The sequence below is a fragment of the Coptis chinensis genome, chromosome 2 (assembly GCF_015680905.1).
Source record: "Coptis chinensis isolate HL-2020 chromosome 2, ASM1568090v1, whole genome shotgun sequence".
NCBI classification, from domain to species: domain Eukaryota; kingdom Viridiplantae; phylum Streptophyta; class Magnoliopsida; order Ranunculales; family Ranunculaceae; genus Coptis; species Coptis chinensis.
Genome location: NC_141457.1, coordinates 62972217 through 62982953, shown reverse-complemented (window position 1 = coordinate 62982953; position 10737 = coordinate 62972217). Strand labels below are relative to the sequence as shown.

At 36.5% G+C, this 10737-nt stretch overlaps 1 long non-coding RNA gene across 1 annotated transcript; it reads left to right on the top strand.

Moving 5' to 3' along the window:
- The first annotated feature begins 6922 nt into the window (after positions 1–6922).
- On the top strand, positions 6923–10548 carry LOC147517072 (uncharacterized). Its single transcript, XR_015213797.1, has 3 exons — positions 6923–7097; positions 9126–9229; positions 10250–10548. It is a non-coding gene; the product is annotated as an uncharacterized LOC147517072 (long non-coding RNA).
- Positions 10549–10737: the final 189 nt, after the last annotated feature.

The window sequence follows — 10737 nt, the reverse complement described above, 5'->3', positions numbered from 1 at the left end:
ACAATTAGAATTTTACTAAAGAAATTATTCGAGGTAACATAACGAGAACCTAAAAATTGCAATGTTGCCTTATAGAAAACTCTTAGAAATTTCACAAATAATCTAGCACTATTCCAATCAGTTAAGGTTAGAGGCCCCTTGATATTGTCATCATCAAAGTAAAGGGTGTACTGTGGGTCTTCAAGCTCCAATATCTCAAAGGCACTTTGGAACTTCTCAGCAACTTCTAACATCATGAATGTCGCATTCCATCTAGTTGCCACATCTAAGCATAAAAGTTTGGTGCACTCTATTTGTTCTTCCTTCACACACTCCTTGAACCTGGCCAACCTAGATGGAGATGACCTCACATACCTCACTGCAAAGATGCGTGCTTTCGAAAAAAATAGCATCATTAACATCTTTCAAGCCATCACAAACAATAAGATTCAGGATGTGAGCACAACATCTCATATGTAAATACTTATGTTCCATAACGGTGTCTTTCCCAATTTTTTTGCTTTTCTTCAAGTAATCAATGGCAACAGAATTAGAACTTGCATTATCAACAATTATAGTAAAAAGACTATGGACACCCCAATTAAAAGACACTTCTCTACCATCTTTCCAATTGTCGCACCTTTGTGATTTGGAACTAGACAAAAATTCAGAATCCTTTTTTGTAAGTTCCAATCACTATTGATGAAATGAGCAGTCAAAACCATGTAATTTAAGTTTTGAATAGATGTCCAAGTGTCAGTTGTTATACATATTCTATTACCATGCAGAAAACTCTTTAACTTTCTTCTCTCCTACATGTAAGGTTCGATGCAATCCTTACCAACTTGAGTCCGATAGGGCAAATTTGTGAACTTGGGTTGTATAACCTTCACAAAATGTCGAAACCCTTCACCCTCCACAAAACTAAACGACAACTCATCAATAATAATCATTATAGACAGAGCATCTCTATAAGCTTTTAAGCTAAAACTAACAACAACAAGCTCTTTATCTTTGAAAGACAATATTTGTTACGATTTATCAGCCACCACCTTATTGTTAGGATTTTTCTTACATACTTTCATATGACTCAACATATTAGAAGTTCCACTACCTTTCGAAGCACAAGCATAACTAACAGGGCAATAATTACATTTGGCTCTTGGATTTTTGGGATCACAACCCTCTATCTTATGAAAATGATCCCAAGCAGGGGAAGATGAGGATTTTCTTTTATTACCTGCCATAGTAGGATCGACCGTATCCGTAAGATTTTTGACAATTGACTATAGAGATGGACCATAACTAGGAACCTCAGTAGAAGCCATCTAATAAAAATGACACATATTAGCAATCGAGATAAAACAAAAAGCCTGTGACAGATCGATAAATTTAGCAAGTGTGAAAAACTGAAAGTGCACTCATTTATATTTAATTGTGGGAAATAGGGAACCATGTGACAAATAAATTGAATCGAGATATGTAGTCAATGAGAAAGGGGTCACCATTTCATAAAGAAAGGAAATAGAATAATAACTCTTTAAAAGTTTAAAGTGACAATAGGACCACCTGCTTTTGTAAACTAGCTCAAATCAAAACAAAAAACTTTATCTAGACTTTGATATTAATAAACCAACTTAGAATTCAATGAGAAAGGGGCCAACACTTGATTTCATAAAAAATAATACCCCCAAGGCCTAAAGCAGCTAATTGATTAATACATTCACATCCAATCTTTCATTGTTGAATACCTTAAAAAAATATTGTGCTTGGTAGTTGGGACTTTGCCTCTTTGAGTTGTACTTACTTTGATAAGAAACTACAAATACGATACTTCAAGTCTGCAAACTATTTTAGCACTTCTAAGTTTCAACAAACAAGTGTGGAGGGAAAAGCAAAAACGAAACAATAATAACTTGGCCGGACTTTAGATGTGGGAATACTGTTGTAGAAACACACCATCAATGCTTTTGGCTCATTTAGATGGTGTTGTTAATTCATTAATTAGATTGGTTTTGGCTCTACTATTTTTGAGAGAAACATAGAAACAAAAAACAAAAAAAAAGAAAGAAAGAAAGAAAGAAACCAAATAATTAGTTATTACCTTTTGTTGATGGTGCTGACTGATGGAAGAGTGGTGGAGGAATGGTGGCGGCTAGACTGGTGGGGGGATGTAGCGGCTCAGCCCTAGTTAATGGGTTTTTACTTTTTACTAATTGGTAATTTGGTAGTTTGGTACGATACATTTCTAATTTTATACTAATTCGTATATTAAGATATTGCGGATCGGGTCGGTTATATTCGGTTATACCAAATCCAAACCGAGCATCGAACCGACCCTGTCGGTTTTGCCATTTAACAAACCGATCCGAACCGTCTTAAATGGATAACCGACTCGTATGGCTTGAGTCGGGTCGGGTCGGTCGGTTTAGTCAGATACATCGGTTTTATGCACACCCCTAGTGCACAATGTATAAGTTTCATGACTAGACTCATGTGAAGCTTTAATTCAATCTTTCTATTGAACATATACTTATGATAAGAACTTATATAATATCAATGCACGTGTCTTCTTTGTTTTGTGACACAATGTCAAGAAGTAATCAGAAAAGGTTTTCACTTGCATTACCTTAAATCTATATCTGAGCTTCTCAATTTGGTTTATTTCTGATTATGTTATTTCTTTCTTTAAAGACGTTGGAAAGTCTAGATAGCAGTGGTAATATCCCTGTCTCAGTTACAAGATGATTTTATGCATGCCACCAAGCAAATTCACCGTACCATTCTAAACTACAAGGTTATATAATTGCAATAAAGTTACCTAGAGATCCCAAGTTAGGCTGCACTATGACTTTTGAAGGTTTCGCTAAGCTAGCTAACAGATCAAGTAGCGGCAACATAGCCAGCACTGTCGACATTCACAGCTCAGGTAACAATTTATCCTTATAAGGCGCAAGTCGGATTTTACATATCTAGACATGTCTTCATTTTAACTAATTATCTAATTAGGTCTTATTATTATCATTTTGTAATCATTTCCTTCTGTCTTAGAAATTCTTTCTTTTTAGTCTCTGTCCAAGCCATCACGAAACGTCTAACTAAAGAAGTACGCAGTCAAGGTGTACTTCTCTGACTTGAATGGGCTGCACAGGATTGTTATTTTTGCTAAAGAATCAGTTTTTTTAAAAAAATCTTGGCAATGATGGGATACTTATGCAAAAGAGCTTTGTTTAATTCCTGTCTGAATTTCCTAGGTGATCTTTGTTGTGAAAGTAACCCATGCATCACGCCAATCCTCCATTTTTGATATTCGAGAAAGCACCATTAAAGAATTTCAGTTAACTCAAATGTGTCTATTCTTTGATTAGAATTACCACATAACTATTTGTTTACTATAGTTAATTAAATATCAGGTTTTACCACATAGCTAAAAATAGGTGAAGGCCTTTTCTTAAAAGAGAATACTCTTTTGTATGCATTAATTCATCGAAGAGCACGTTCATGTGATAAATCAATTCTTCTAATTTAAAATTGTGTACATGTTTTTTTTCCTAAGTTTGGAGGAAGTGCATACAAAAATTATTGAAGAACTATGCCATTTGCAATGATGCATATGACTCAAATGCATGTGACCTATCCTGCTCAGCCTAAGGTATCGTTCTAAACTTAGATTTCATTCCACTTACCGCAAGCCTATGAGTAAAGCAAAAAGAGTCGTGAAACTTATATATTGAATATGAAAAAGATTTATTGGGTGTGCTCATATAAATTATAAAACAAATATATAACATGATAGTAGCAGAATAATTAATCTTTCTTAGGTGTATGGTGGTGCAAAGGGATATTAAACTCACTAGAATCCTTTGATGACATAGTATTAGAAATTTTTTTCTTAGGTGTATGGTGATTGATGTGATTATCAATTTTAGACGATAGCTAGAGTGATATCACTGAAGATAGATCTCCTCATGCTATTTGCTTTATACTTTAGAAGTTACTGCAATATTGATGTATACGAAGGTGGAAGCAACTTCGATGATAAACACCCAAAAATTAGGGTTTCAATGGGAAAACAAATTTCCTTAATTCAATCTCTTGATTAAACAATCTAAAAACAACCAACCTAACAATGAAAGCCTAGATGCCTTTATATAATAAACCTTATTCCTAATTCTATTTAGAGTCCTAATAGGAAACTACTACTTACATAACAAATAAAAATAATAACTAACTAAATTAAATACTATTAATTCCATGCTCATGCATCATACTCCCCGGCTTAAAAGCAAACTCGTCCTCGAGTTTAAGAAGAAGAAAAGAGAGAACGTTGTTGCAGACTTTGAACAGTAGATGTAGGAGGAAGTGGAGACAATACAACCTGTTGGCCCTGAAAAATGAAAGAATAGGTGCTGGCAGCGCCATCATAAGTTGTATCTCTGTCATATTGCCATGGTCGCCCCCAATAATAGATGGCAAATAGTAGTCATAGGAATCACAGTGCACCAAACTTTATCTTTGTAAAGGGAGCCAATGGAGAAAGGAACCAAGCAACGACGAGTAACCTCAATTGCACTACCCTTGCTCAAACCTTGTATTTTGTATGGTTCTGGAAGCGGTTCAGTCTTCAATTGGAGCTTATCACTAGAACCACTATCAATAATTACATTGCAAATTTTGCCTCCAGCAATACAACGAGTTTCAAAAATGGCAAAACGACGCCATGAAGGTTTATCAAAAGAAGATGTAACCAAGGAACGACGAATCATCAAAGCAGGAACACTAGAATCAGGAGGTGTAACAATCACAGACTGAGTCATACTATGTGGCAATTGTGTAGCACTGATCTCACTATGATCATCATGGACTAACGCCACTCTCTTTAACTGTGGACAATCACTTTTCTTATGTCCAACTTTGCCGCACTTAAAACATGTAGCCTCAAAAGTGCTTCTAGGAACAGAAACTGGATGTGGTGTACCAATAGAAACAAAAGATTTATGCAATTCTTCAGCTTTAAGAGCATATTTGATATCGTCAGACATATCAAAAATATTTTTAAATGCCAAATCTTTCTGTATTGATTGGTTCAAACCATTCAAATATCTTCTTACCTTCTATGCCATAGTCTCAGATAAATCAGCCCTAGTTACCAATAAAAGAAACACCTCAGTATACTCAGTCACACTCGTAAGCTTTTGTTTTAAATTTTGGAGGCGCATAAATAAATCCCTCTCATAATCATGAGGAATAAATTCTCTTTTCAGCTCTCGGCGCATCTTATCCCACGTGGTAATTTTATTGTAACCCAATTTAGCACGAGTCAATTGAAGTTCATCCCACCAAACAAGTGCATAGCCCGTTAAGTTAGTCGCAACTAATTTAACACACTTAAGATCCTCCAAATTTTTATAATCAAAAACCTTTTCAATCTTATTTAATTAGTCAACAAAAGCATCAGGCTGTAATTTTCCATCAAATTCAGGCACATCCAATTTAATATCACCCATCTGATTCTTCTCTAAAATGCACAATAAACGATTAATATCAAAATTACCTGGGGGTGATGAAAATTTCGATGCCTTGGATTTCTCCAATTTCTCCCATTGCGACGAGGTGGTGATGGACTAGATGAGAAGTCTGAAGGATTAGGTGGATCAAAATCAGGAGCAATGCAATGGGGCTGTCGTCGATTTCGTCGTGGAGAACTTGGTGGTGAAGCTCGTCGACCACGGGCTATGGTAGCACCCTAGTGGCATCTAAAATTATGGTGGGCGTGACCATTAGGATCGGGCCTGAAAGCATGTTGTGCTCAGCCTTGGGCCTGGTCTGGATAAGGCCACAGTTGGAAGTTAGGTGCAAAATTAGAACTTGGGCCAGTGCTAGTAGCATATTGGGCTTGGTCAGTAGAAGCCCAATGTGGGGTTTCAATCTCACAAACAGACATAGAAAGAAGAGGTCTTCTTCCCTGACGAACTGGCTATGGAAGACGTTCTGCCAGGGGAGTAAAAGCTTGATCTGTGAGGTAAGCTTGCTGATTTTCTTGGCGACCTCCTTGATTGCGTTGATGGAGGTAGTTGCCAACTTGATTTGGAGGAATCAAATTTGGAACTTGGTGGTGGCGAGTTCTTATATTTTCTCCTTCAAAATCAAGATTTTTGTTGCTGTAAGTGCTGTGATTTCTAACTCTGTGGGTATGGTAGGGAGTTTGAATTCCACGAATTGGAGATGGTGGGTTTGATATGCTGCGATTGTGGGGCATCCACCCATTGAGCAATACGATGTTCCGTATCGCTAGAAACTATGGGTGAATGTGGTCTAGAAGGTGCGTGGCTACATTGGCGAGGTGCTAGAGGGTCGCGTACATCGACATCAGAACTGGAACTATGCAAACTGTGATCACTAGGGGCATCGTCTTCATCCCTTGGCACGAGTTGCTCTTCAACAGTTGCGGTACGTCGATAATTAGGTACGAGTTTCGACAACATCTCTCGCAATTCCATCTTGCTACCTTGTAGTTCTTCTTCTACACGGTTAAGTCGTGTAGTTACTGTTGGTAGTCGTCCGCGTCCTCTTTGTTGAGTGTCCATGATGAGCAAACCAAGAAAAAACCTAAAAATCTGATACCAATTTGATGTGTACGAAGGCGGAAGCAACTTCGATGATAAACACCAATGAATAAAATTGATAAACACCCAAAAACTAGGGTTTCAAAGGGAAAACGAATTTCCTTAATTCAATCTCTTGATTAAACAATCCAAAAAGAACCAACCTAACAATGAAGGCTTAGATGCCTTTATGTAATAAACCTTGTCCCTAATTCTATTTAGAGTCCTAATAGGAAACTACTACTTACATAACAAATAAAAATAATAACTAACTAAACTAAATACTATTAATTCCATGCCCATGCATCAAGTACTTACCTTATTATATCCCCACGTAACAAACCAAACAAAAAAAAACCCATCGTGAGTGAAGCAAGAGAAATATGGGTTTTTGCAGGAGAAAAAAAACGGCAAACCATCTTTGCTTCTTCACTCATCACCGATCTAATTTCTATTGACACCATATATGTTCACCTTCGTCATCATCAATTTAAGAACGAGATATTTAGTAAGGTATGCTTCTTCTTTTCCTCTACGAATCACTATCTCAAATCAATGACTACATACAGTTTTGTAGATGATCGATGATGGTAATATCTATTTTACTGACCCCCTGATAAGAGCCCAAAACTGTAGTTTTAACCCTGTAACAGACATACTTTTAGACCAATTATGTGAGTAATAATTAAGAGTTAACACTGATTACGTGTTTTTATGCATTTCAGGCTTCAAAGTCCATTATGTGCGAAATGTGCCACTTTAGCGAGATAAAGGAGCAAAGGTCGGTTACTAAGGAGTTCCGTGATTAAAGGCCAAGATTCAAGAAGACAAAGCCTTTCTAAAGCCCGGGCCAAAAGCTGAAAAGTCGACGGGCGTAAAACACAAACACAAAGTCGCCAGAACTTCAAGGCCATATCTTTGGAATCAAACCTCGGAATGGGGCCTACCTTATGTCAAAACGACTGGCTCGGAAAGATCTTTCCAATGGTCTAAGCCGTGATCCAATCAGAGGAGCAGAAGTGGACGAAAAGTCTGTTGAAGCCAACTGCAGCTGAAGAGGCCTTTTTGGACTGAAAGAATTGGGTTTTGGGCCTGATTCTCTGGCCCAAAACATGGCTCCAAGCCCATGCACGATTTTTGGATCTGAAAGTATAAAAACAAAAGCTTAGCTCTTTGTTAATGGTAGATAGTTAATGGTAGATAGGTTAGAGTAAAAAGTAGCCATTAAAGTAGCTTATAGATCTAGTTTTTATTTAATTGTTTTTAATTAAGTTTAATTCAATCCAATTCTTGTTTTAGATTAAACTATTAGAATCATTACTCTTAATTAGTTTGATTAATAAAATAGCTAGTTGTTAAATTTCGATTCTTGTCATTTACATTTGTGTTAGATCTGATTCATTTATTACTTGTTATTCAATTCTTAGTTATTAATTAGATTTTAATTATTGTTTAATTTAGATTAGTAAATTTCAATTATTTATATCATGTTTAGTTTAAATGTAATCGGAAATGATTACGTAATGATTCTCGGCTAAACCTCCATTAGAGGGGGTTGAGAAGCCTTGATGAAAGCTTGATTCCGACTATCGTAGAATCGTCGTAATTTCCTTTCCACTCTAGAAACGATTAGTTCACCATGAGAATGGGTTTAATCGTTCACATGCTAGTTATGAATTGGTAGGAATGCCATGTGTAATTAGGGATTAGGAAGAACCAATTGTTCTCGAAGATTCAATTCGATTACTTACGATTCGTCGTTAATAGGATTAAGTCGAAGTTAAGGTGGAATCAATCCCCTTCTAACTCCTTATCATAGAATCAACGTAGCATTCCCTTAGTTGTCCTAATAGTTGACTAGTGCATCTTGTGGGTAGGAAGAACCAATTGTTCTGCGAAGCAGTTCAATTCGGATTACGACGATTCGTCGTTAATAGGATTAAGTCGAGTTAAGGTGGAATCAATCCCCCTCTAACTCCTTATCATAGAATCAACGTAGCATTCCCTTAGTTGTCCTAATAGTTGACTAGTGCATCTTGTGGGTAGTTGCATCGTAGTCTAGTTGCCTTTTCGTAAATCTCTCATTAGACCTTAAGTAGAGTAATTACACGTGATAACAAGCATGCGGAAGGACTAGGAGTGGAACGAATCACTCTACTCCACTATATCTCATAGGATTGAGAGTAGAATCTTTGATAAAACATAGGCAGCATAAAATAGTTTTAGTTTACTTACGTTTTGAGTTCATCGTTCATTTCGTAGGTAGACTATCAATTTTATCGTTTATCACCCCCCAACATCATATTGCCTAAAAATTTGAATTAAGTTACTCTAATAATCCTATTCTTTTTTACTTCGTATCTGATGGTTAAATGGAATATTTTGATTTATTTAATTGGATTTTTGAGCTGAAAGCGATTATACTCTGTTCAATGGAGTTGGCGATTTTTTTTTATTTTATTAGATGTCTTCTTATTTTTATATTCCCTTACAATTTGATGGTTTGGAATTAAAGTTTTTTGCCGGCTATGTTTAATGCAGAAGATTTTTGATTCAGTAGTCTGAAGTGTCGTCGAAGATGGAAATGAATAGAGGATCTTCTAGGAGGAAATTACTCTGATAAGCTAAGTCCTAGAAACAACCAGGTACATTGTTTTCTCTTACCTATTTTTTATGAGATAAAGTTGTTTTTTGTATTTGTTTGTGGTGTTTGTGGACTTATGATCATAGTTGGTTAAGTGAAACAAATATGTATACTGTTCTAATGTATATGGTTTGGAGAAATGTCAATATTGCTAGAAAACAACTGCATCCATGGGTATTAAACGTGAGGTATTACTACCTATAATTTATTAATGGGTATCAGAAGACTCTTTCACATGTCAGAGTCTCTTAATTGAAGCTGCAATAGCTTCTCTGTTCATAGCTACTGTGGTAATAAAACCACAATAGTCCTGCCCTCACTCTGGAGTTTTGCTTTTGAACTGCTTTGTTTATAAGATTAACTTTCACGCCTTGATTATAGTGTATACACAAACAAACATTAACAATTCATCAGTAGCTAATGGTGCAAGTATGTAATTGTAATGACACATAAATAAGAGAATCATGTAACTATATATGTAAGAGAACAAAATAAAATGGTCCCATAGGTGAAAATGGTCATGCAGCAAGTAGGTTGTTGGGCTCATAATACTATGTGGAGTCTCAATGGTCTCAATGTTCATGTACAAATGGCAATGTCCCTCTTGGTCTGGCACTGAAATGTCTATGTGTATTTTCCCGCCCCTCACTAACCAATACACAATCTACAATCTTCAGAGCATTGAATTGCTTCTAACAACCATAAAGTGAGGGTCCCAAAGAGGTGTGATCAAATGGCCATGCAGCAGTAGGCTGTAGGGCTCATAATTATGTGTGGAGTCTCAATGTCCACGCATAATTGGCAATGTCCCCCTTGGTCTGGCATTGAAACGTTTATGCGCATTTTCCTACCCCTCGCTAACCAATATACACTTAATCTACTATCTTCATGTCAGGGAATTGCTACTAGCAACCAAAGTGAAAGGGTCAGATAGGTGATCAAAATGGTCATGAAACTGCAATGAGTCAACCTAGCTCTCTGTCTATTTAGTCATATAACGTAATTCCATTTATTTCTGCAGGAGAGGATTGAAGCTGAGCGAGAACTGATGAAGACTCAGAATCCCGAGGACTACTTGAAGCTCTGCGAAGTTGTCAAGAAAACCGGCCCAAAGTCCTAAGTATATTGAAATATATGATGGCACTCATGGCGGCCGTGTGATATTTAAATTAATTTACTAATATGTTTTGAACCTAGAAATGGAAATTATGTAGTGCATAGCTTTCTGCTTTGTATCTTAAATCCCACCTCCCTTTGAATGGTATATAACGCAGATAGACTTTGCTATTGTTGATCTTAGATTTAGATCTAAACTGTTGTGGTTACTCTCTCTCTCTTTTAATGTGGATGAACTCTTCAGATTCATGGTTCATGGTGGAACTGTGGAAGCATTTTTGAGATGTGGCCTTTGGTATTTAACCTCCGTTTAAAAGCCTATAGTAGCTAATGGTCGAGTGAAAATGAAGTTGGCCAGGACACAAGTATGTCCCCCACAGATATTCTTCTGTA